Below are 27792 nucleotides of genomic sequence, written 5' to 3'. Positions count from 1 at the left end.
CAAATGGCACCAATGGCCTCTTCCCATTCCACTCAGTGCCTGATTATGAGGAAGGTTCGGTAGTGGGAAAGACCCATGCACATCTACATGTACCTGCACATGCATAATGTGGATCCCTCCTGAAGCTGGACTCAGGCACTTAATCTATCCATTGGCTTCTCATGGATCCAAATCTTCCCAGTTGTCACACCTAGACAAATAAGCCACTGAGACCCCAGGGCCCCTGCAGGTGCTGGTACAGTCCTCTCACACTTTCACACCCACACTCATTCCAGGTGCTGACATTCAGACCCACATAAACACATCTGAGTTGAGAATAGAAGGTAATAAGAGAGCAGAGAAGACTGTGTTGACAACATGGTATGAACAGATGTGTGGTGAACAGCCAGCCACCTCTTTACATGTTCCTTTTATTATCTTATTCTTCTTTTTTTGTCCATGTTTGTTCCTCCCCAATACACCTTGTTCCCTCCCATTTTCCACCTTTGATTCCTCCCCCTAACCATCCTAGAATGTCCTGTGTGATCTCATAATGTGTCCCATACCTCTGGTCAATGACATCCCTCAGTCAGAAAGGTGACTTCCAGAGCTTCTGTGTTGGCTCATGGTGGTGACTAGTCCCATCTTGATATTGGTGGAGGCTGAGACTCTCCTGGGATCACTGTGGGAAACTCTGGAGTTCATTTCTCAAAAGGATTATATAGGGCTCCTGTGTCTGTCACCGTGCCTCTTGCTCCTTCATGCGTATATGTGTATATAATCACATATATTTATATATGTGTATATTTAATCACATAATCTGACATCCAGATCTCCTTCTCTGCTGTTAAATTAATCTTTTTGTTTGGAAACCAGACACAATTGTTTGGAAAACCACACACTTTTGTTTGGAACTTCCGACACAAAATAGAGGAAGACATTCCAAATGGTCTTCCTTAGCCTTGTGGTATCAAGGTAAGTGAGGGGTCCTGAGAAAGATGCTAGAAACAGATGTCAGAAAGAAAAGTATAGCATGTCAAAATAAAAAAAAAAGAGAAGTGAATTATTATGTTTGGATAAATAAGCATTATTTTTTAATGAAAAATTGTGGGAGTGCTCGTTATGAAGCAAAAAGTTCCAGGAGCAATATTTGAAGGAATACCAAAATGAAGGTTGAGTTTGATATACTTAGAGAGTATTAGTGCTTTAGTGGGATTCACCAAAAAATGAAATATTCACAACTAGGCTTAAGAATGTCAGTCTGTCGGTTAAAGGTCAGTTCTGAATAAGTAGCTAAAGGGGGCTAATTTGCAGTGATGGGATTAATTCTCCAAGACTATGATGACAATCCACTGTTGTCATTGTCTTAGTTATCTCTGAGAGAACAATTCAGGAAACCTCTGATGAAAATGTTACAAAAGAATTTATAATAGGCTTTCAAACTTTGAAAATATTTCCAGGACTGCTTTAGAGGAAATCCATGTCTTCTTGATACACATGTTTGTTTTTTTGCTTTGTTTTTCTCTTGGTACTGTTACAGGGGTTCTTGACTCAGAATTATATTGTCACCCCACAACATGCTAGTGAGCTGGCTCCTGTCAGCTAACTCTGAAGAGTGGTCAGCTGAGAATTCAGCTATTCTGTTTAAAAGCAAGACCTTTTCTTAACTTGCTGTCATTCTGTATCCCCTCAAATATCATTTGAGCGAATGCTTATATGGTATCTGTGCAGTATCCAATCCACTAGCTGGAATCTTTTTTGGAAGTATACCATGGATCCAGAGGCTAGGATGTACAGCCATCCTGTTTTGAAGCAAAAGAGGGAAAAGAATGTCTTATAGTTACAGTGAACTGACTACATTTAAATGCACAAGTATTTTGAAAGTGGTCTTTATTGTTCAATAGTGGAATAGAGGGAAAGTAGGGCATTTGCCCATGACTCCTGTCTTCCAATTTATGGCACTGTCTGTAAGCATTACTAACTATGCCAGCTGTCTTCAACCCCTGTTCTTGGGGTACAACGACAACTCCATTTTCTCTTTTCCTTGCTGAAGTGTTCCAAAAGTCAACCTTTGCCATTCTTTCATCTGCTGTGAGGCAAAGGGTGTCAAGAGTTTGAAAGAGCACAGAAGTATTCTCTTAGAACTTTCTTATCTTTGATGGCAATCTGAATTTCTACTTCCCATTTGTTTTTTAATCTGCTGTGACTTCTCCATTTCACACTACTTTGAATTTCAGAGAGAATAGCTATTTGTCTTTTAAATACACCTGTTTTTTCCTCTTGCAGTTTGGTAATTTATTTTCACTGTCAGAATAAGGCAGACTGCTGCATATCAGCATAGGGCTTTTTATAGATGTGCATGTATGTAAGGCATTTTGAGAATTTGCTTTTTTTGGTGAATTGTTTAGAATTCTGTTCTGGTTCAGAGATATGTTATTTTTTTACGTCTAAATTATTTATGTATATACATACCCATTTAACACAGAAAATATTAAAGTCCTTCTATAATGAGAGCTAGAAAAAAATTAAATAAATGTGGTTACTTATTTCACATCCATGCCTGATGGAAGTAAATACTGAGTTTGGTTCTACTGGAAATACATAAGTTTATTGAAGCTATAAGTGATCAAGTGATGAGCAGGTAAAATCAGATGCAAAATGCAACAAAAATATTTTTTAAAATTTGTATTTTTTATATTCTTATCCATGTGAGTGAATAGGGAAATCCTATTTATTTTTAATCCAAACTTCTATTCCCACTTGATTTACTATCATGATGTGATAAAGCTTATATAGTGTTTGGTATCATCACTATTATAAAGATAGCCTTTTGTTTCTTTCATACCACAGGAGTAATAAATAAGAGACATTTTTATTGGTCAGAATACAGGTTTTCTTCAAGAATAAAAATACGGGATGTCATCTGGATAGGACATGCATCCTGTGTTTTATGGTCTACCCACATGTGAAATTTTCAGAATGGTCTATGAAACAGACCTTGGAAATATAGTATACATTTGAATGTGAGTTAAAGCTACTGGTCTATTATATTACTTTTGGTACTGAATACTAATGTGTTTGAAACCAAACAGACTTCCACAGGTTCTTGACAGCAATACAGAATTGCCTTTGAGAAACTATATTAAAGAAGGTTTTAGTTGTAATTCTTATAATGCTTGTATCTCCTCTACTAATGACTGTGCAAATGTGTTTTACAACAACAACAAGCAACAACAATAAAATCTCCTGCTTTAACAAGGACAAATATTCTTTCTAACTTTTCTTTCTATAGCACTGGAAATCTTTCCAAGTACCCACATTACACCAACATACAAAGAGTATGAATGTTCTGGTTTTAGCTAGTGCAAATACAGATGAGCAACAATCGTTTCATTTTACTGGAGTTTCGTCACTTTACAGGGGCAGAGATTTTCACCTTCAGAATTTCATAAAAAAGAACATCAGATTCAACGTTGTGGTAAGCCTTCTGCAACAAATCAAATAGAGCCTACCTGTATTTCTGTAGTTCAGAGAAAAGTACACCTGCTTTCTGTAATATTTGATAATATCTAACTTAAAATCAGCTAACAGATTCCTCTTTCTCTAGGAAATTCTAACAGTTGATTTTATTTAACCTTAAATAGAAACAAATACCTTGCTTGAAGTAATTTTTGTGAAGAACAAGGGAATGAATTACCTTGTATTTAGACATTTTGTAAAATGTACAATTCTTTGTGACAATAAAGTAAACACCATTTTGATTTGCATCATTCTGATCTAAAGTTACTTTCATGGGGTTTTTTTTCCCTATATATCTTGGTAATATATATTAAATATGGGCCTTCAGTGTATTAGTATGTTAAATTCAGTAAGCTTTCCTAATAAGTAAATATTAAAATAATAGGCATTCATGTAGTTTTCTCTCTCTGACTTCCTTGTTTCCGCCCGGCTCCTTTTTCCCGGGGTGCTGGCCAGACGCTTCCGGGAGCAGCCGGAGAGAAGCAACAAACACCTTTGTGGTTCATTTGATACAGACAGAGCTGTTTAGAGAGCGCCATCATGACCGGGATGAAGAGACTCAAGAGACTGGACACTTGTTGTGCAGTCCGAAGTAGGTTGTATTTGCTCGAATGCCAACGTACAAGTGACCCTGGTCTGGGGTTGGATTGCTGTTTTTATAGGGGAAAATAAGAGATAAGGTGAAACCAATAGACCAATGCCCAGTATGAATACATTATAGGTAAAATCCAATGGCAATAGCTCCAGGGGGAAGGGTAAATACACGTAAAAATACAGAATAGAAACTCCAACTTTAGGTTTAGGAAACAGAAACTCCCTTTTCAAATTCACAAAGCTTTTTGCTCCGTTTGCGTAGCTGTACACTACAAAACATTCCTTTCTTATTTTCTTGAATTCTATCTTTTTGAAGATAAATGGTCATTCATAATTTATGAAAATTTTATGAAAATTGATAAAAAAGCTGTTAATACAAAACCGTACTTTTAAAACTGTCATACTGAGAATTTTGCACCCAGTTTTAATTTTTTTCTATCATGAGCAGTTGCCTTTTCAGCAATCCAGAACTCTCAAGCTCTTTTGCTCAGGATATAATTACAGATACTTGTTCTCCATATATAAAGTGTTCTTCAGGACTTTGAAACCCTGTTCAAATTTTTGAAAACATTTTTAATTGCCTAAAAGAAGGTTATTGATTTTTTTAAAAGAGTATTAAAACTGAAATTACTCACAGAAACAGTCGGTCTGACAAGCTCTAATTTAAATTCCTCTTAAAATTTTACAAAATCAATGTATTTTATTGAGTTCTATCAAAAATGTTTGATTTCTGTAATTATTTCCAACCTGACCAAAAAAAGTAAACAGCTACATTGTTTCTGATGAACTCCTGTAGTCAGACCAAGTTTATAGCAATAATGTGATGATGAGGACAGTGTTTTGAAAGATGGTGCACATTTTTAGACATGGAATTTCTGCCTCTCAAACATTATCTTTGTGACTGCTTTGACCACAGAATCCAATACTGAAGGAATCTAAAAACTCCATATACTACATACACTCTCCATGAATTTTTTATCAGAGATAGGGTAGATAGAATATTCAGGAAGAGGGAGATCTAGCCTCTTCCATGCTGGGGACTAAACACACCTATGTATATTGGAGTACTTATGACCACTGTTCAGTGTAGCGTGGTCAGGTAATGGCATCCCAGCTGTGCCGCTGGGTACCTTCTCTTTTTTCTCATTCTGTTTTCAAGCCCTAAATCTTTTAAATATTACAAATGCTGCTTTGAGACACTGCATAGCAACTTTGCACTACTGCTATCTGTATTGGTCCTGCGCTCATCACTTGGCATCTTTTTGCCAGGGGCAGATATAACCAGAAATAAGTAGAACAGAAAAAAGGAAAATTTTGGTTATGAACTTTGCTGTTACAGTATGCAGTAATGCAAAACAATGGACAAATTTATACTCTTTCTAAAAAGAAAGTTCTGTTTCCAAGGTTATTATATTTTCAGAGTCATTTGTTGGTGGTTTTTTTTGGTTTTGTTTTTTTTTTTCCTGTGAGAATAGTAATGCAAAAACCTCAGCATTTTTACCCTCCACCTCACTCTTACATGAAGACGTGGCTTACTGTCATGTACAGTCATGACTTAGTTTGTCAACTAAAGAATGAAGGGAAAGATGGGGAAAAAAGAGTGGTGATGTAGGCCATATTGCCATAAATTCAGAAAGGTTAGCTTTCTGATACGAGAGACCTGAGTTCTCAAGCTAACATCTGCTCTGAATCAGCCTCTCAAAGAGTTTCAGTCCTTATGGATTACATAGGGCTTCTTGGAGCTAGCCGCCTGATCCAAGCAGTGATGTTCACTGAATGATATTTCTGATGGATGAAGGGGACACACTTTTCCCACGTAGAAAAGATGTTGAGGGCAAAAAGGGAAGATGTGAGGGGCATGTGACTTCTCTGGCACTCCTCTTTAGCATCTACATGTGGACCTTAAACTCCTTAGCAAGGACAGAAAGTCATATCAAGAACTTCAGAAATATAGGGAGGGTAAATTAAAACTTAAATGATGCAGTTTCAAGTTCCCTTGTTCTGTCACATTATATGTATGCCTTAGACATGAGAAGGTCAGAAAAGGAAGGGGGGGCCCTGTGGATAACTAAAAGTTGTAGGTCCTTATCATGACAAGCTAATGTTGCTTAACTGACGGGAGATGGGAGTCACAGAAAGAATAGAGGTAGATTGGTATCAGATATATTATTGCCAGTATTCATTTCAGCTTTCTCATGTTGCATTCTTGCACCTACCTAGAAGAGAGATGAGGCCAAATTGTGCCTCTGACGGATGGAAGTCTAGTGTTGCATCCTGGAGTTTGGGTTTAGATTAGGGTTTTTAATTTATGTTAAAATAAGTCAAGTTCTGTAATCCCACAGACCCCCTGTGTTGTTCCCCCCCGCGGTTTCTGGCCCCAAGCTGCCTGCTACCAGATCTTCCCCCTGTGCCGCTCCTGTAACCACCCCCCCATCCAGCCCCAGGAAACCCCGTGCCTGCCACCCCAATCCACACGATCCCGCTCAGCCCGCGGCTCGGTGCCCGCCCCTGCGGGGTTCTCTGGTTGGTCGCTGTTGCTGGCGTCACCGCCATGGCAGCCGCCCCTATTGGCCGGCAGGCCGTGGATCCTCTCGCCCCACCCCTCCATAAAATCCTACCCCGCTGGCACCCAGGCGCCATTTTCTCCCATGCGAGTGCCGGGAGTGGTCGTGTCTTTCCATCGAACCGTGCCATGTGACCAATAAACCGTTCCTGCCGAGCACAGAGTAAATTCCTTACCTCTTTACCGGATCCCTAGCACACAGTAACAGAGGCTGGCCAGCCCATGCGCCCGAGACACAGAGCCGTGTCCAGGAATCCGCGGCAGCAAACCCCGGCAGCACGTGGAAGCTACGCCACAGCCGGGCTCCCAAGAGCCGCGTGCAGCTGGGGAGAGCGAAAATGAACGCCTCAGTCTAGCACATGTCTAGATTGGTGCTGCTATCACCAAAAAAAACCCACTAATTTTTGTTCCTTTTGGGAAATGTGGCTTCTAGTGTAAAGCTTCTGAGATGCAGTTCACTTTTTAAATCCACATTAATCACTGAAATAGTTTGCTGGTAATGAATTAGAGTCCTGTTTCCCACTGGAGCTGACTCAACCCTCACTGAGTGGTCCCATACAGAGGACAGTCTGTGAAGGTCTGCTATTTCTACCCTTCTCTTGATCTGTTTTGATCATTCACTGCCTGAGTTGAGAAAGGGATTTGTCATTTTATGCAGAATATTAAGCTAGATAAAACAATGGCTGGGTATGTTTCATTTTTTTAGATGATGAAGTAGAAATGAACACTGGTTTAGAGTAGAGTAGGGTTTAGAAAACACATAACTTTTTATGTATTTAGAGGAGTCATTGAAGATATGAGCATATGGGTTTGGACCTTGTGTTATGAACAGTTAAAAGGATTTCTCTGACCAAAGACAAAAAAATCATATGCCCTAATTTTGAAGTGAAGTTGTAAAAAATAATGACTTGGGATTATTTTTTTCTAAACTGTAGCTGATTTGATATGCTAACTTCTTTGATAAAATAATTTATCTATTGCAATGACTTTATTTTTTTTAAATCTATCTCAGTTAACTTATTAAATTTTAAATCTCTCACCTCCTCAATCATTTCTTCCCTATAAACTAGTTCTATGCTAGAAGATGGAACCTCTGTGCTCTTTAAAATAACCATTTAGATTGGCAATGCAGAAGGTGCACTAATTAATATAATCAAACCCATAAGCCATTACTGCAAGCTTGAAATGGACAATTTAATGGACTGAGTTTTATGCACTTTCTAATGAAAGTTGACCCTTTTGGTTAATCAGAATTCATAGTAACTCAGCAATGTCTAAGTGTTGCATAAAATTCTTTACCTGAAGCTGGCAAATAGACTGTGGTTAAAAGAGGGGAGAAAGGGAAAGCAATAAAAGAGACCTCATAATAATAAAAAAGCCCTCATAAAAGTCCATCATATGCATTTATTCAGGTTAGATATGTGAGACTATTCAATATGCTTTAGAGAAGGAACTATTTCTAAAAGACTAAGGAAATCCATAGTTAGAAAGACATGAGTGGTATTTTAATATAAGTGCTGCAAGTCATTAGTTCCTGGCTTATTAGAACAAATATAATTCTTCCACTTAGATTTCAACTAAACAGCCATTAGTTAAGCAAAGTGTCCTAACAGCACTTCACATCCAAGGCCTAATTTCACGTCAAAGGTATAACTGGTGATATAGGAACATAAAGGGTTCAATAATGATCTATGTCTTTTAAGTACATTCAGTCATTTTTCATTTTCATTGTTGAATTTACTGTATTTTAAGAAAAAGCATGATGGCCTTTTATTTTAAAATAGTGGCATAAATATTTTCAGAAAGAAGCAACAAAAATGAGATCATTTTAAAAATGTAGGAGGTTGACCACAAAATTTTAAGATGGAAAAGCAATGAGGAGACGGAATCTGTGCTCCATTGAGGCAAAAACAGATGTTAACAAAGGTATGAATTTACTCATGATTGCTTATAAGGCTAACCTTAACTTCCTTACTACTTATAAACCTTTATTTAAATCTGTATTAAATGAGGTTGGTAACTTTTTTCTATTCTCTGTAAATTGAGATATGTGAATGTTTCATTTTAAGGTCTTGTTATTTTTTAATGAAAAGCCTAATTCTTTAATGGCCTTGAAAACATTGGTGCAAAAATACCCTAATGGTAACCATTTTCTATTTTCAGATGAGAAAATAAATGAAAATAAAAATAGTTCTTTACTTCCTGATCACAGTAAAAAGTCTGTGTATTAAGAACATTGTAATAATACTCAGACAGATGCCTGACTTTATAAGTGCAATCATGGGTGATTTAACTTTGTGAATAATGTCATTTGTATAGCGATTTATATGTGATATGCACTTGACAATCCTCTTCAAGATTTCCTTCACAGAAGTGGTACCTGGTTTTAATAGAAATAAAATGAAAAAAATCACAATTATACCTCATTTCAGGATTACATTACCCATATTTTCAATGGCTGTGATAAATAGAGACTATCACTGTCCCTATATGTAATGAGTATGTGTACAAAGAAATAGTTACTGACAGCCTGTGTCTTGTAGCTACTTGTTAAATGTAACCAATAATTTTGTAATATTGAATTTGTATTTTCATTATATAAAACATTGTTAGAAGGAAAAGTCTTAGTGCATTTTTTGCTACTATTTGTGAAATAATGCAAAGATTTTACTCATGTAATTGCAATAGTAAGAGAGTACTGATGAATCTTTAGTATTCTTTCTTTGTAATTTTTAGGTTCAACTTATATCCATTCTTTTTTGGGGGGTGAGGGATCAGAAGTGGGTATACAAATAAAGAACTGACTTCTGAGTTTCAGGGATTTACAATTTTCCCACAAGTAATGTTTACATTTCTGTGAATTATTTTCTTAATGATTAAAAGTGTTTCAAAATTACTTACATTTACTGAAACTAAATTCAGATTCTGAAAACTGGTGATTTAAGACTGTTTCATTAGCACTTCATATACAGTGTAAATAGACTTTACAAGCATCCTAGTCTTCTAATGCACTGCTATTGGAAGCAGAGGTTTAATAGGCTTGATTCCTTTGACAACACTCGTATTTGCAAAGACTGTTAAGAACATGAGATCAATAAAATTAAATTATTAAACACTAGTGCTTAGAACAAGCACAATTAGATGTTTCCTCTTACTTCAGATAATACTCAGCACATTTATGCCAAAGACTTCTACACAAATAATGCTTTCCAGGTAATTTAATCTTTCAATTTATTTCTACATGGGAACACAACATGCAAGAGGACAAATTGTCCCCTTATTACCCCACTGGATATGAAATGTCTCTGTTCATTTAATGGACTTCACTGAAATTAGTTTTCTGTAAGGAAAGATTTGACCTCTTTGCCTTCCACGAGTCAGAAATTACAATTAGTCAGGTAAGAAAGCTGTTGGGTAGAAAAGATCTCCAATAGTTTGTGTAGAACCTGCAGACAGCTTCAATAGCTTCACATAGTTCCTAGAGGTTTATAAAATTATAAAGCACCTTAAGTAACTGTCAGTTCCCTTCTCTTCTGTCTTCTGTTTCATTAAGTACTCATAAATCGGTGGCTGTATAGACAAAAGATGTATGCAAGCATAGCAGGGATTATCCTTTAGCATTGTTATTTTATATTAGCTTGTTTCAATGTCTTTTCATGAAGGAAAGCCTCAATTTTAATTTTTAATTGTGTTTAAATGCATTTTTTATTGCTGTAAAGAGCCTGTTGTGAATGCTATGTAACCTCTTTCCCTAAAATAAAAGACCTGACAAACAGGACTTCTTTACATAGAGAACTCCTCAGCAAACAGATTGGTTGCCTGGGCTCTGTGTGTGTGTGCAGGACAGAGACAAAAACAACCCATTTTCAAGGAAAGTCAGTCAGCATAACCACTCATCCTGCTACATATTTCCTTATCTCAGCATAATTTCACTCTCAGTCTCTATCAATATCTGCATTAAAGAAAACTGGCTAGTTTGTTCTTATCCATGAGTCTTTCAATAAGTTCATTGTCAGCCCTGGCCAATCAGGACTTCAGGCATTCTTCCACTGAGGAGTTTGAGGCAGCAAGCGATATACCAAACCAGAAATATTATTTTTGCTTCCTAAGGAATCTGGTCAGTGTTTATTTAATTTAAAATTCTATTTCTACCAAACAGTTAATTTCATTTAATTCCTAGAAATAATGCAGGATAAAATATTAAGGAATGCAGGAGCAGATGACTAAAATACACAGGTTTGTACATGTTTAAATCATACATTCAAATATATTTTATACTCCCTTCTCCACAGCAACAATGAAATTACTTTTTTTATATATACTTTTTTGTTTCCAGAAATAGGTATCTATGGTTCCTTTTATCAACTCTTGGTGAGCTAAAGCAGTCAGTGCATGAACCAGAAATGACAGTGATAATATAGCGGCAGAAATTGTATTTTGAAGAAATGGATGCTTTCTCAAATCTGCAAGGCAAAATAGACCATCATGCTCTCAAGCAATGAAAGTGAAGGGGAGTAAAGCCACACACTTACAAGTAAATAAGTCAATACTGATCTAGTTTGCTGCTTTGTTAATTTAAGTATGTTACTTCATCTCTTCCTACCTCATTTTTCTTATGTATAAGAGCTGAATATATTAAAACCAATATGAAATAGCAATATAAATTGCTTTTTCAGGAAATCCTTTTCCTTCCTGAACTTTCTGTTTAAAAAACTGTTAGGGCAGTGAATTAAAAAAGGATTAAATTCTGTCACTGTATAAATGTAATAAGAATTATATAATTAAACCAGTTGATCCAAACATCTGAGCACTGTGGACAAATTCTGAGATGCAATATGCACTCTGGAATATAGATTTTTTTTTTATGTGAATCAATAATATTACTCAAGGCAACAGTAAAGCATATTTAGAGAATGATGCAGAAGCTAGGATTCCAAAGTCCATCTTAAATCTTGGAGCAAAATTAAGGACATCATCACACAGACTGAATTGCCCTGTTAATTCTAGAGAAGCCAGATTGTTTCCTAGCATCTTCAAGAAGTCAATCCTACTTGTCAGCTCTGTCACACAAAATGAGAATTTCTATAAAAAGTTTGAATTTTCCCAAAATGTGAAATTTTCTGTGGGCTAAATTTTGTTCTCTGACACAAGGTTAAATCCTCAGCAATAATGCTAAAATTGAGATAGGTATTGCTAGAACTGGAAATTTTGAGATTCAGTCAGAAGATAAGTCTTCCATTCAGATCCTTCATTATTTTTACACCATGCTTTCTCCCAGAATTGCTAACAGAAATTCTTTACCCTCTTTTCCTAACTCAATTTATCATCATTTGTCTTTATGAGAGGTTGAGTGTGGTTTTGTTTGTGGGGTTTGTTTTTTTGGGTTCTCTTTTTTGTTTGTTTTGGTTTTGTTTATCTGCTTCTCTGGTTTTGCTTAGGATTGTGAGACACTTCTAGAAAAATACTGTGGGGACCCTTATATAGTATCCTTTTTCTTGCACATTCATCTTCAAAATGATTGAACTGTCTAGAATAATACTCACCAGTACAAAATAAATGGATATACTTTGTGAAGAAGAACTGTTGTACATTCTCTGTCAGCTCCCAACATCTAGCTGTTCTGTTTATCTAAATGATGAGTGAGTGATGTTTTTTAAGTATACATCTATGAATTTCAATTTATTTTACAAAAATGTATAATGAGAACATAATGGGATGTAGATTTATTATGCAACTACCAATTTTTTCTTTCTTCATGAGCTAGGAGAGAATTCTCAAAAATTTTCTGTGTAATCTCTCAACGGCAACCAAAATTCTTATGAAGACACCCAAATAAAGCATACTATTTCTCTTATGCTATTATTTAAAGGAAGCTAATTTATTATATTTATAATTATGCCTTAATAATTTAATTTAATTTAATTTAATTTAATTTAATTTATTTTAATTTAATTATTGTTGCTTAAATATTGTATTTAATTACGGTATTTTTATTAATATCTTCTGTTTAAATTATATTTAAATATTCCTTTAAAAATTAAATAAGGTTTTCAGGCAATCTCAAAGGAATAAGATTATCAGGTATCACACCTGGTGTTGAAGAGGTGATATTAGAAATGTCATAGGAAAATGTTAGCTGAATATTGTCCAGTTTTGTATTCATATGTTGTACAGAAACTCCTTAACTTCTGTTGTATTGTGGTTTTATATCTCTGTAACAGTTCTGTAATGGTTTGCCCCTTCACCCCCCATTTTCTCACAATGGTTCCACCCCGAGTTTTCCTGCCTTTCCCTCAATGCCAATCTCCCTGAAAATGTTCAGTCATTCCCCTGTCCCCTCCCTGGTACCCTGTCCACCACTTGGCTCCCCATCCCGCTCTCCCAGAATCTTCCACCCTGGACATCGAGTGAGTGGACGAGGGCCAGGGGTCCCTCCCTTGAACTTCCCCCATTGGTTTGTGTGTCTATCTGTCCCTCCGCCTTCTACTCCCCGAATCCCCCCATTGGGTGGTGGGCATCCCTTCCCTCTGGTTACTGCCCCAGTACTTAAGGTGATTGTGAGAGCCTCAGGGCCACTTTTGGCCACCAGGACAATGGCATCCAGAGCTCCCCAGAGCTTGCATTAAACCTGAGACTTTTTCCCCGGCCTTGAGTCGACTCCCTCATTACCTCCTTGGACGCCGCCTCTCCTCCTAACAAAGCAAACAGCGAAGCGCTTTGTCTTAGCCACTCCCCAAATCTCCTCAAGAAACAGGGGAGTGTCCCCTGCTGCTGACCGTGCCTCGGCCGGGCAGGCGAAGCCAGGGAGCCAGACAGTCTTCCATATTTCTTAAAAAAAATGTTGAACCTCTCAGGACTGCACAAAAATGCTTAACACGGATCTATAAAATTTTGAGGAAAAAGAAAACCCTTATAATAGACCCTTTGAAAACATCAAGTTTTGTTCTATGCAGGTAGGGAAAGCATCCTCAATAATATTGAATGATGATTTGTTGTGTCAAAGAGGCATTTTTATATGTCCTTCCTTCTGCATTTTTTTTTGTGAATTGTGTGTTGCATGTCCTATTCTGCATTTTGTGTGAATGTAAATAAATGGGTGTTAGTGGGGCTTTTGGTGGTGGTGGTGGTGGTGGAGGTGGTGACACTGATTTTCTTAACCACTAACTAATTTGAGGTGCACAATAATGAAGGAGCATGCCACTGATATTTTGTGATTTGCATGGACATTATGCATTGATGGAGTATACATCTCCCATTAACAGAACCCACACTGTCCATTACTTTGAAAGAAGTTGCCTATAACCCATGAAGATGTCTTACAAGGATTTTCTGAAAATAGAATGAGATTTCTTGATTTGATAGGCTAAGAAAGGTTGAAAACAATGAAAAATAAAATAACATTTAAAAAACGAGGAAGATTAATGGCAAAGTCCTCATGCTTTAGGGAGACATTTTCCTTAGAATAATATTGTGCAAACTTTATTGAATTAGTATTTTTAAGTACTGGATTTGTACATCAAGGTGAAAATATAGACTTGAACACAGGGATAATAAATCATTTTGTTCAACATTAAACCTCCTAAAACTTGCAAGAATATTTGATGCAATGACACTTTTAAACAACATTAGACTAAACAAGTTATTAATCTATGTTGCTACCTAATCACTACAAGTGTATTTTTGAGACATTTATTTAGAATATAATAATAATAATAATAATAATAATAATAATAATAATAATAATAATAATAATAATGTGCTGAAGAGTATCCCAAACCCTACGGATATTCATATAGGGGAGATTACTCCAAACTTATGGCAACCATGTTCCTTAAAAATACATATGAAAATATTCCTTTTGAAGGGCAATTCTACCTGTGTGCATTGCTGTTTCTACTGCTGGTGTTTTATCATCCTGTATTATCTTAAATAATATATATTAGAATTAGAAATTACTGATTTGGTCATCTGTACTTTCAATTCTACTTACAATTTTTTATGAGGTTCCTTCTGTGGTATGCCTTGAATGCTTTTGGTGATAATAGCTGTTTTGGCAGGTTATTCCACTATCTAATTGATTTAACTGTTTTACAGTGCTTTTTACTTTTTGGTCTCCATTTTTTTTAATTTCAGGCCTTTATTTGTTCTATTTCTTACTAGGACAAATTAAGCTAAAACTGCTTTTTTTTCTTTTATTTTTTTTGATAATTCCTGGAAGGTACTTATATTTTAATCACCTCTTACTTATCTCCTCTGTAGACTGTAAAAACTCCTTACTCAACCTCTCTTCATAGTTTAGGTTTCCTAAGCCTTTCAGCACTTTCGCTGCTTTTGTGTCTACCTAATGATGTCAGTTTTTAAAGTGCAGAGATGAGAATTACAGTGCTCCAAAAGCACCCTGTGCCATTTTTGGTAGTACTTATATAAATTTAAAAGAAATATATGCAATTATTGGCAAGCAGTATTTTAATCTGTTTTAAAAGTATTAGAAAGTGGCCAGTTTAAGATTTGCTAAAGGCAAATGTTGACACCTTACTTAAAAAACTTACTTTAAAGTAATGGAGAACAGGTGTCTTGGTTTCAGTAGTATTTCACTATATATATATATATATATATATATATATATATATATATATATATATATATATATATATATATATATATAAACCCTTGTTGAAAGTGCTGTTTGATATACTGAGATGTTTCTTTGGGTGGCCTAAAAAAAAAGCCAACACAGAGTAAGAAAAAGCTTTCTGTCATAATACAATTGCTTTGATACAGCTTATCTTTCTCATTCATAGCTAACATATAAACATCCTTATTCATTACTGTATGAGGGGCCTTTGCTTAAAAAGACACCACCCAACTTCACCGTCACAAATCAGGATTATTATAACTTCTTATTTATAACAAACAGCCATTAACAGTGTTTTTATTGCTGTTTGAACTTGCTTTGTTTTTACTGCTATCTAGACTTGCTGATATCAATCCATGTGGGGCTGCTCTTTTGTTTACATGCTATATTACATGGGAATAAAGATGCACTTTCTTCCTACTTCTGTGCTGTTTCTACAACACCATTTAAATGTTGGTCAGTGTAAGGGACTGAAATGAGAGTACTTGATCCTGATGTTGAATTGTTTTGCTCCTCAGTCTTTTTACACAGCATATCACTAAGCTCTGTTGAAATGAATTTTGTTTTATATTGAATTAGCACTTTCCTGCAAAGCTGTTTCCCATCTGTGGAAAAGACCCCCCCAAGCATATACTGGTGCATGGGGTTGTTCCTCCCCAGGAGCAAAAATTTGCACTTCCTTTTGCTGAACTTCATGTGCTTCCTGTCAGACCATTTTTCCAGCTTGCTGTAGTCCCCTTGCATGGCAGAATGACCTCTGGCATGTCAGTCATTTCCCCCAGTTTTGTGTTGTCTGGAAACTGGCTGAGGCTACACTATACACCATCATCCAGGTCACTAATGAAGTTGTTAATCAGGACTAAACCTAACATAGAGTCCAGGGGTACCCTGATAGCTACTGGCCTCCCAACTAGATTCCATGTCACTGATCACCACCCTCTGGGTCCACTTTTCAAACAGCCTCACTGATGTAGAAAAGCTATCCACCATGAAGAAAGAGCTGAAACACTGTCTTGGATCTCTGTCTAGACTTTGCTGAGAAACATAAATATCTTGACTTCTTAATTTGGTTTAAAAATCTTGTTTTTTCTTAAGGCTTTTTTCGTTGGCTAATGAAAAATTTTGGATTTGAAATCCAAATTTGTGTGTGAGATCCATTTCTTTTCAAAATAACTGAATTCAAGAACAGATTTATCTTGAATGAAGATTCAAAACTTTGATAGTGTTTCTCCCAAAGTACTTATAATTTAGGCCTCTTTCAGTCTTTCCCTCTCCATCTAATGGCTCACTGTTTGTCTGATACTTTTTGCTTGTGGCCCTAGAGAGACGCTGGCATTTTGTCATATTTTTCTGTATTCTCACCCTATTTTCATCTTGCCTGCAAGTCTCTCTTGTTATTGCTGGTCCTTTCCATTTCTTTCCACTTAATGTAACAATTTATGTGTTGAGATTTCATGTTCCTGATGAAAAAAATTAGCTGAAAGCCAAATGTAATAGCACCACTAATGAAGAAATTCTTGTCAGTCCCATTTCTACTGAATTTTGTTTTGTATTGTAGAAAAACCAGAGAAAGAGAAGCAAAACCTTAATTCTGACCTGTACTTCTCATAATCTTCTAAATGTGAGAATAGGTGTTGAAATATCTTCTTTCACTATTGTTCTGGTATATCCTATTTTCTTTAGTCTGGATGGTGCTTTTGAGCATTCTTTGAATTTATGTGCAACCATAAAAATATCATAGCCTTAGACAGAATGAAAAAATAATTTGCTCCTGCTCATTCACTTTTTTAGCATACAATTTCAAGCAAATGTAAGCCTTAGTGATAGCAGTGACTTTTTTCCCCTTAACAGTTACCCCTTCTGCTCTCTAGAAAAAATTGAATTAATTGCAGAACACCTTAGCGAAGTTCACCATGAAACCAAATTCATGCTGTAGAAGCAAAAGGCTTATATGGCCCATATGTAACAATGTACAGTTTGGGCCTACTTTTAATAAAGGCTATTTTGACACAGTTGACAAAGAGACTGAAGTTGTGGCTGAAGAGAAATAGTAGGTGCACCTATATATCTCTACCAAGATTATCTATTTAAAACACATAATAAAGACAGTATTTCTAATGTTATCTGACAGTATTTTTATATATTTAATTCTCCCTAACTACATCTTTATGCAGTTAGCAGCATAAAATTTATGTTGGAGGATGGTGTGCTAGGAATGAGGGAAAAGGACAAACAAACATTTTCTGCTTTAATCAGTAACTTCCTGAAATCCTGAAATCCAAATCTCAGGATGCCTATATGCTTTGTTCCCATTATAATTATTGCATTTGCAATTGCTGTTCCAATAACTGAACATGAAAATGATTGATTATGCATCCAAATGCAGATTTGCTTCCTCTGTAAGTCAACTTGCTTGATTCCAGTAATTAATTGCATGGGTCATTGAATATGAACAGGCTGCAAAGTGCTATAATTTTTAGTTGGTCATAGTTTTCATGAAGTAAATGTCTGAGACAAAGGCCTGAGGGTGACTACCCAAATATATCAATAAGATATTAGATATTTAGAAGTTTTGGAATAGCTGGAATTACTCCTGTAAGGTCATTTTTATGTGGCTAAGCTCAATGCAATGTACAGCCTCTCCTCAAGTGTTATTTTAATTTTTTAGTTTTTAAATCAGTTTTGAATGTGTAGATTAACCAAAAGGTGTAAGATATTACAATATAAGGCATTAGATCATTTAGAGTAAGTAGTTGGCAATGTATGAATATGAGAAGGGTAAAATTTCAGCTATGTCTCCAAGGGGAGTATTATTTTATTTTAAAGCAAAGATTTTTTTCTTCCAGTTGAACAAGAATTCTCATGTCATGGAAGTGAGACTTATGCCTTCCAATTTTTTTCTTCAGTGCAGACTTAGTTAAAAAATAATCAAAAAGATTTTTTAAAAATCATTGAACTTCTGTAATCAAAGGAGTTAGTTTTTGAAATTCATTATTATTTTCTTCTTTTTCCGTCTCTCCACTCCCACTGTTCTTTCTCTCTTTTCTTTTCCCCTGAATTTTGAGCCTGAAACAATATCAAGACTTATATAAACAAATCTCTCTTTCTTTCTCTGACATTTATGGGGAAAAAAAAAAGGCAAAAAGGATTTACATTAATTTCCATTAAGTATACACTTATATTCTTTTTCTGAAAAATATATAACATTTAGAAGACAGGTCTCCCTGATGTATACATTTTTGATTCCTTATCAGTTCTTTTCATTCTGTCAGATCACAGAACTGCAAAAGCCCACCAGGGTCATCAAATTCAGTATTATGCTATCACAGGCAACAACATTATACTGACCTTTTTATAAGTCATTGAACTGGATCTCAAAATTAACTAGGTGGGATTTGGGGAGCTGGTTTTTTTTGGTATTTCTTTTTTTTTTTTTTTTTTTTTTTTTTTTTTTTTTTCCTGGCAGTAAGAACTGTTTCATCTTAAAAATGATCTGCTAATGTTACAGATTTGTGATTTTGACCTAAATTTCTAACCTGGCCAACAAAATGTCTGTGAGGCCTGATGACACACATCCCAGGGTCCTGATGGAACTGGCTGACCCTGTTGCCATGCCACTTTCCATGCTATTTGAAAAGTCATTTCAGTCAGGCAAAATCCCAGGTGATTAGATGAAGGGAAAATCACTCCTATTGTATAGAGGGGAGAAAAGAAGACTGAGAGAACTACAGACTAGGGAGTTTTACCTCTCAGTCTATGGAAGTGTTAAGACAAATGCAAGACAAGAAGATGATCCAAGACATCCAGCAATGGCTTCCCTAAGGGCCAAACAAGCCCAACAATTCTGGTGCCCTGCTGTGATGGAGTCACATGGTCAAAGGAAGACCAACTCATGTCATCTGCTGAGACTTCTGTAAGGCCTTTGACACAGTCCCAAAAAACATCCTTATCTTCAGATTGGAGAACTGAAAGCATCCATGAAAAACATGGATTTTTTAGGATGGACTATTCAATGGATAAGGAACTGAAATGGAGAGCCAGAGAGTTGTGGTCAGTAACTCCATGTCCAGGAGGACACTAGTGACAAATGCAGTCCCTCAGGCCACCCTCCTTGAGGACAGTGCTCTTTCATGTTTTCATCAGTGACACGAACAGTGAGATCAAGTGTATCCTCAACAAGTTTGCAGATGACACGAAGCTGAGGGATGTGGCTGATGCACCGGAAGGAAGGGATGTGATCCAGAGGGACCTGGACAAACTTGAGAAGTGGGGCCACTAGAACCTCATAAGATTCAAGAAGTCCAAGTAGAAGGTGCTGCACCTGGGTCAGGGCAATCCCAGACACAAGTACAGACTGAGAGAAGAAGTCACTGAGAGCAGCCTTACAGATAAGAGCTTGGGGGTTCTTGTGGATGAAAAACTGGGTATAAGCAATGTGCAGTTCCAGCCCAGAAAGCCAACTGTGTCCTGGGCTGCATCAAAAGAGGAGTGGCCAGCAGGTCAAAGGAGGTGATTCTGCCCCTCTACTCTTCCCATGTAAGGACCCACCTGTAGTGCTCCACCCAGCTCTGGGGTGCTCAGCACAAGAAAGATGTAGGCATGTTAGAATAGATACAAAGAAAGCCTGTGAAGATGATCAGGTCTGGACCACCTCTCCTATGAAGACAGTCTGAGAGAGTTGGGATTGTTCAGCCTGGAGAAGGCTCCAGTGAGAGCCTCATTGTTTTCAGTATTCAAAGGGGGCTTATAAAAAGAAGGAGAGGAACTTTTTACAGGGGCAGACACTGATAGGACATGAGGGAATGGCTTGAACTAAGGAGAAATTTAGATTAGATCTCAAGAAGAAATTATTTGCTTTGAGGGTAGTGAGGCACTGGAACAGGTTGTCCAGAGACGTAGTGAATGCTCCATACCTGGGAGAGTTCAAGACCAGATTGGATGGGGCCCTAAGCAACCTGATCTAGTGAGTGGCTTGCCTGGCCATGGTTGTGGGGTTGAAACTAAATTATCTTTAAGGTCTCTTCCAACCCAAGCCATTTATGATCCTATTAAAAAGAATGTTGGAATGTCTCTGTAACTACATTGTAGTTTTGCATGGTTAAACAGGTGCACAATAAAACCTCTGTGTAAATATTATAGCAGTTTCAGGTAGCTGGTGGTATTGTAACTGTGGCAACACAAAGATAAATAAAAAGATTGGTTTCTCCTCCTTTTTAGAAATTGTTTTCTTGTATTTATACACCCGGTGTTGCAGCTTTCAGTGGATTTTATATGGATATTATAAATGTCAAAGGATTTTGACCATTATACATTGAATAACAATCAGATAGAATTTGCATCCATTTTATAAATATTAATTGTATTCAGGAAGTTGGACATTCATTTTACAGGATCGTGTTGAGCAACATTTAATGCAAAAAATGACCCCAAAGCCAACAGGAATTTTTGTGGTATCACAAGCTATGTAATAGCGACAAAAGTGGCATATCATATCTATTAACTAAAGCACTTGAGGAAAGTCAGCAACTGCACCATTTGTGGGGCTTGATACCATAAAAAATGGCTTCCTTACCAATGTCTGCTCTTTCTATGTGTAAAACCTCCTTTAACCTAAACCACAGTAGCTGTATCTCCTGTGTATTAGCAGTGTATTTATCCCCCATTTTCTCTTTCTTGCCTGGAGAAATACAAACATCAAATGAGGAGTCAAGACCTGCTAAAAAATACATGAAAATTAGAATAGAACTTAAAACCACAGTGTTCTGGGTGAAGAGATATCATAGATATGTCTGATAGAAGCCTGTGCCAGTCAGAGCAGGGAGTTAGCTTTATCTACATTTTTGTATTGCTCAAAGTAGATTTAAAAAGGAAAAAAAAAAGTGGGTTAGAGAAAAATCAGTTTTCAACAGAATGTAAAAAAAGCAAGTCAAGTTTCTAAGACTAGAAAATCTACTTACTGGTCAGAGAAACTAGAAACACAAACAGTTTATCTGAGAAAATCTATCCTTTCTCTTGAAAACTTTGCAGGAAGGTTTCAGTATGCTCAGTAGCTTTCAAGGTTACAATAAGCCTTATGCTGCTCCTTTTAATTCTTACCCTGCTTTAGTCTCCTTTGAGATCCACCTGTCTATTCCCTGCTCCTCAGTGTCTCACTATGACAATACCTTCTGTCTGCTTCATCAAGTGTTATCTTTCATGTCTGTGTCCCAAGGGAAGAATAACTTTCTCCTCCTTGCAGTTTTATCTGACCTGTTCTTTGTAGAAGGTTGTCTTTATAAAAGAAATATGGATCCTGTCCATATTTGTAGCCAAATAGGAAATGAGAAGAAGGGGAGCAAACTTGGAGAACCACCCCTTCTCCTGACATAGGTGTTTAGCCTTTTGTTGTGCAATTCCCCATAGGTTATCTGCTCTGGCAGTTTGACAAAAAAGCAACAGAATTTATATTAGAATCATACAAAAATGAAAGGCAATGCTCCTGTCTCCTTTGATGCTGTAATACAGGTGTAAAGGTAGTAACCCAAGTGGGATAGAACTGGATTAAATTTTCTGAGAGAATTTTAGATTCCTCTTTCCTCCAAGGTAAATACTCTGTCAGAATGCAAAAGGTTTTGGTGGAACAGAATTATGCCTTTAAATTATTCTGTTTTCTAGGATAATAAATATTCAGTAGGTCAAAGAATACTTGTGAAGGTTCACATGTCATGTTTTAATTCTTGAGAAATACACAGTTAGGAGGAGTGATCTGAATCCATGGTGAGGCAATTTCAAAGCATTGCAATTTTCACTGCCACCTCCCACTCCATGGGAAAATGTACATGTGCAATTATGAATTTTTCTCTTAAAAATCTTCTGACTCTTTAGTATAAGAGGAATACCCAGTTTGTTTTCAGCAATCAGCCTAAGCAGTTCTGGTCATGCCTTGAAAGGTACAGATTCCTGTGAACTATTTGATAAGTAGTGGTATTTCCTGAATTGTAGATGGTTGAAAATTTCTGTTTATTTAACAGAAGAATCTATAGAGATAGTTTGATGACACATAGGTTTCTGAGTTCTTTTATGGATCCTGCCAAATATGGTTATCTGGGTTACCATAACTTTTCATAACAACCACGGCTGTGAGTGTACTCTTTGTCATATGTGTGTATGTCATTTCAGTTTTCTCTCCATAATTCATCAAGTCTGGAATAACTAATTTTTAAAACTCCAAATCTAGTGCATGTATTTTATTATTCTGGCTCCTGATATGAGGAAAGTAATTTTGACTTATCAAAAAGCATCTGTTGTGATTTAAAAAAAAAAAAAAAAAGGAAACCAAACCCATATTCTATGGTAGTTAAAAGGGGTTGGACAGAGATGTATGACTGGGGATTTTTGGATCATCATTATTCTGCAATTAAAGAAAACCAACTACTGGTAATTCTGCAAGAGAAAACTCTGTAGTATAAATCTTGGATTAAGTAATATATGAGGGAGCACTTATACCAGAAACTGCTGGTATTAACGCTGCTTCTGATTAGTATTGTCCATGCACCTTTTGTCTTAACTTGAGTACGATTGCACCTCCAAAAAAAGGCCAAATGGGAAAAAAATTACATCAAATGAGTCTTACCTCCTGAACCAATCAGCCATATGCAATATAATTTCGTATTTATATATTTCATTAAATTCAGGTTAAATTATGAAATTATCTATACTTCTGTGAAAGATAAAAATAGAACCACTATGCACAGATCCTAGACAATGCAGATCTCCTCTTGGAGTCCATGCCACTTGCAGTGTTCTACCTCAAGATCAGTGACTAACCTTCAGTGCTTCTGTGAGATTTAGATTATGATGTGAATTTTAATTAACAGGTTAAGAAGTGAATATTTCCAAGAACGTTTGCTATGTCACTTGGAATATACTAACAAAGCCTGTGCAAAGGGTAAATAAAGATTTTCATTTTCTTAGACACCAACACCCTCCACCAGAAATAAAGTACTTTCTCAAAGTGGCAGTATTTTGAAAATTTTTCTCTTGCTAGTATTATCTTCACTTTTCCTCTTCCTTCATTATTTCTTGCTGCCAATAATCTCTGATAAAAAAAAATTTAATTTATTTTGAAGATCTGTATTTAAGTTGGCCATTATATTTATGTTGTTATATTGTTTTTTTCACTCTGCCATTAAAAGGGGGAGAAGACAGGCAGGCAGGCAAAGAAAGAAAGAAAGAGAAAAAGAAACTCCTGGTGGTGCATAATCTGTTTCAGAAGATAATTGCAAGAAGAAAGAAGAATTCTACTTTCAGACAGTAGCTGAATATCTGTACTCATACACTCAGGGATTTGTGAGCTCCACATCTGTAATCTGTCCAAGATGTATGCCTTCTGCGTACTTCAAAAGAGTTCAAGCTTGGTAACACAGGGTGCTTCTCATCCAAGCATATAAAAAAATTAGGTTCTTAAAAGTTTTTTATGTTTTAAAACATAAAAACAATATTATTAATAATGGCTGTTGTAGGTTGAGTTGATTTAGTCAGGGGTTTTATTAATGTTAGTTAGGTTCGTTCCTTGTACTCCCTATTTTTCCCCTCACAGCGGTTTGTTCCAAGTTGTTTACCCGGAAAGTTCCTGCCACTCAGATCCACAGTTTCCTGTCATTCTCCTCACTTCTCCCTGTTTTCTCCTTGTTTGGTTCTGTCAGTCAAGGTTTGATCACTCCCTGTTGGGGTGTCAATCTTGTAACCACCCCCAGCTTCTTCATGAAAGTTCTGTATCAGTCACCCCACCTCAGCTGTTCTATTTGTCCTAGGACTCTGTACCCAGCTCTGTTACGTTCCCATTGGTTGTTATAATCAATGTCATTTCTCTATCGTTTGTCCCCATTAGGTGAGCCAGGTTTCCACCCCTGTCCGCCCACCCCCTACTTAATCTGTTGTCATTCTTGGTTCTCTGGCATTTTGCATTGCATTGCTCTGGGAGCAATTTGTTCCAACCACGCATGGGGGAATAAAAGTTCTTAGGGCTCGCAAACAAAGTGTCCTTCTCTCATCCCTTTGTCTCCTCTCAGCGTGTGAAGCTACCAAAGCTGCATTACTCACACTGCAGCACTCAGCATTACCAGGGAGGCAGACGCCATTACCCTGGAGTGCCTGCACACATGTGGCAGCCATCCAGCCTTACACAGGCAGTGCTAGCTGGCGCATCTTGACTGCTTGAGGCCAAGGCAGGTAGCCACCACAAATGGCTACTGTTTTTTCCTATTTTCTTTTCCTGATTTTTGCTATAATCAGTGATTCCTAGAGTTAGTAATAAGTGTTATCTGCTCAAGTGTTTCTTAGATGCGCAGGCACTTTTAGGATAGAAAATTACTGTGCTTTGCTTTGTTTGCACTAAAAGGTAAAGAAATGGAACATATGCAGCTAGCATGTCATAGTCTTCAGAAACTTATCTATTTTTGAGCACTGCTAGATTCTAGTTTAAGTCTTCTCAAGGAAGTGTATATATGTGTGCATGTGGCTGTGTTTCCTCAATTCAATGGCAAGACCAGGAAATTGAAGAACAGATCAATTACCATCACATCAAAATGAAGTTTTGTAATTGTTTTCACTGAAGTCAAACACTCGGTTTGAATCAAGACATACTTAATTTGCTTAAAAATTAAACCAATTCTATTTTTGGTGTTTTTTTTTTTTTAATTATGGGAAAATGTAGAAACAAACCCAGTGTTTTAAAGGAATATTCACTTGTCAATCAGAAGCTGAAAGGAGGAAGCTTTCCTTCTTCCTCATGTCCCCCAAACCAATAGTTAAGGAAATAATTTAGACCATGGGACATATTTAAATATCTGACCTCTGTAGTTTAGAGGAGAGAATTGAAACAGAGCCCTCCCTCCCCTGAAAAGGGAGTGCTTTACTGACAAAGACAATTATCCAACAAATGTTGCTTTGTCCACCCACCACAATGTTTTCCTTCTCCAAAAAGCTGTCCATCTGGGGCCAGTTGTCTGAAGACAGCACTGTCTATGCTTTGCCAAGTAGAAACCAAATGTTACAGCCATTATGGCCAATTATCTTTACTTCCCCTGTGAATGTGTCATAGTCTTAAAAATCCTTTCTAAGTTACACTTCTGTAAATAAATAACCAAGGAAATGAGCCAAGGAAATTATGAAAAATTATCCATGACATTATCTGTTAGAAAAAAAAAAATCTAAAAAAAAAAAAATCTAAAATTGATCCTGTGCCCAGGGAGCCCAACACCCAGCAGTGGGGGCATCCTGTGTGCTCAGCACACAGGCCTCCCCTATTTAAAGAGTGGAACTGTGCTCCCTGAGGCCTCTGAAGGCATGACGCCTTGCTTCTCCATGCACATGCACAGTAGCTGTGTTGGAATAAAAATTGTTTGCTGTATTGGAATATCCCAAATATGGTCCTACTGGAAATAATGTGTTTAGTCACTACTGATTTTGTAATACCTTTCAAATTTTACATTAGATTATCACAAAGAAGGACTGAATCTTTCAGGGACTGTAGGTCAGCATTCATTTCTTCATGTAAAACCTCTTTCACAGAATCAGAGAATTGTAGAATTCTTGAGTTACAGCATGGTTTGGGAGGGACCATGGGCATGGACACCTTCCACTATACCAGAATGCATTCACTCTTTGCCAGCTCAATATTACATCTTCTCTTCTTTTTTTCTGATTGTTATACTTTCCCAGTAGAGATGACATATAGTAAGGAACAGTAAGGTCCAGACAGGTTGAGGGTTTTGTGGTTTTTTTGTTGTTGTTTGGTTTGTTTTTTTGTTTGTTTGCTTGTTTGTTTGTTGGTTTGGTTTTATTTTTGGGAGGTTTTTTTTGGTTGGTTTTTTGGTTGGTGTTGGTTCTGGTTTTGGTTTGGGGGTATTTTTTGACAAAAAATGTATAGTGACGACTGAAGTTTAAGATGGAGTATTTTTTAAACTGTAAGTCAGTCCATCAGGAAGCAGACTTTTGCAATCTTTAGAAGGAGTGTTCAGAAGTTTCTGTTGTAATGGCTTAGAAAATTTGCAAGCAATTTTTGGAAAGCTTTAGGTTCACTCATACATATCTGCTGGTTATAGAAATGTCAGTTCAAAAAAAATTTGTTATTTTCATTTCATCATCTGTTCCTTTGGCTACAAATCCTCAGAATTATCAGCATTAACTGGGATGATAAACAAAACAATTGCTTAGTTATCTCAAGGAAAGGAGATAATACTTAAAAAAGAAAGCATGAGATTAATCTAAAATTTATCACATGTATCAAACAATCCGTCAGAGCCACTGTTGTGTCTATCCTCACTAACACCACAAGATGGTGTTAGACTTAACTAGCATTGTCTATATGTCAAATAATTTTTTATTCTTACATGGACCTTACTGCAATTTTGAAAATATTTAGTAAACCCCACAAAAGGAAAAATAGCTATATTCTTGTATAATGATCAAGCTACTCCAAACTACTCTACTTTCTTGTGGTAAGCAGTCTCCTGCTAGCTACTTAGGTATAGACATGTAAGAAGCTGAAGCATTTAATGTAAGTAAAAATAAGTACAATTGTTAAAAAAAAAGAGAAACCAAATAAAACTATTGCTCATATACAAAATTCTGGAATATTACAAATTACTTAAAAATACATTGATTGTATTGAATGTTGATGTAAAACAAATGTGATGCTGCTGATCATTTGCAATTTGATTTAGGTGAGATCCATTGATTCATAGCTTATTAGTATGCTGTGTATGAAAAGAACTAGCTAGGTACATTTATTTATTTATTTGTCAGAGAAGCTTACACATGCACGGAGTAGTATAAATAGGCTCCAAGAGCACCTGGTTGTTTGCTAAACTGAGTAATTAAGAAAGCATAGACTCCCAAATGAATGCAAGGATTTTCTTTGGGACTATCTTTATTAAAAAAAAAAAAAAAAAAAAAAAACATTACTGGTGCATTCTTTTTATTATTATATGAGTGTAATCTACATTAAAATTGCTGTTTAAGAAAATTATTGCTATCAAGATTTTGTGAAGTAAAACTTGCCATCATAATAGAATGGGACAGGATTAATTTAGTGAGCATAACCCTGTTTCTAATACTGATGATTTAATATTTTCATGCTCTTAATTACATTTTTTAAACTGTGTTTTTAAATGCACTGCTTCAGAGTTGAATGCATACCTCCTTTTTTGTTGGTTTGGTGCTTATACAAGTAAATTTATGCCTCTTCTCAGTCATCACTGTCTGTATCTGAACACTGGACATACAGCTTTATAGCATAAATCTCTTCCACTAAAGCTCTACTGTTACAATTATCACAGATGGTAACAGAAATAAGTGGTTATCTCGGTGGACCAGGTGCTTGAGAGAGATGCATAGCACAATACACCAGTGGATTACATATTTATGAGTAAACACATTTCACAAAGAACATAGATGTCTACTAAAATGAAGGAGCACCTTTCTTGATGGTGCTGTGTGTAACTGATTGAAAGGCAAATTA

The sequence above is a fragment of the Vidua chalybeata genome, chromosome 1 (assembly GCF_026979565.1).
Source record: "Vidua chalybeata isolate OUT-0048 chromosome 1, bVidCha1 merged haplotype, whole genome shotgun sequence".
In the NCBI taxonomy this organism is placed as follows: Eukaryota; Metazoa; Chordata; class Aves; order Passeriformes; family Viduidae; genus Vidua; species Vidua chalybeata.
Note: the sequence above shows the minus strand (reverse complement) of the source record.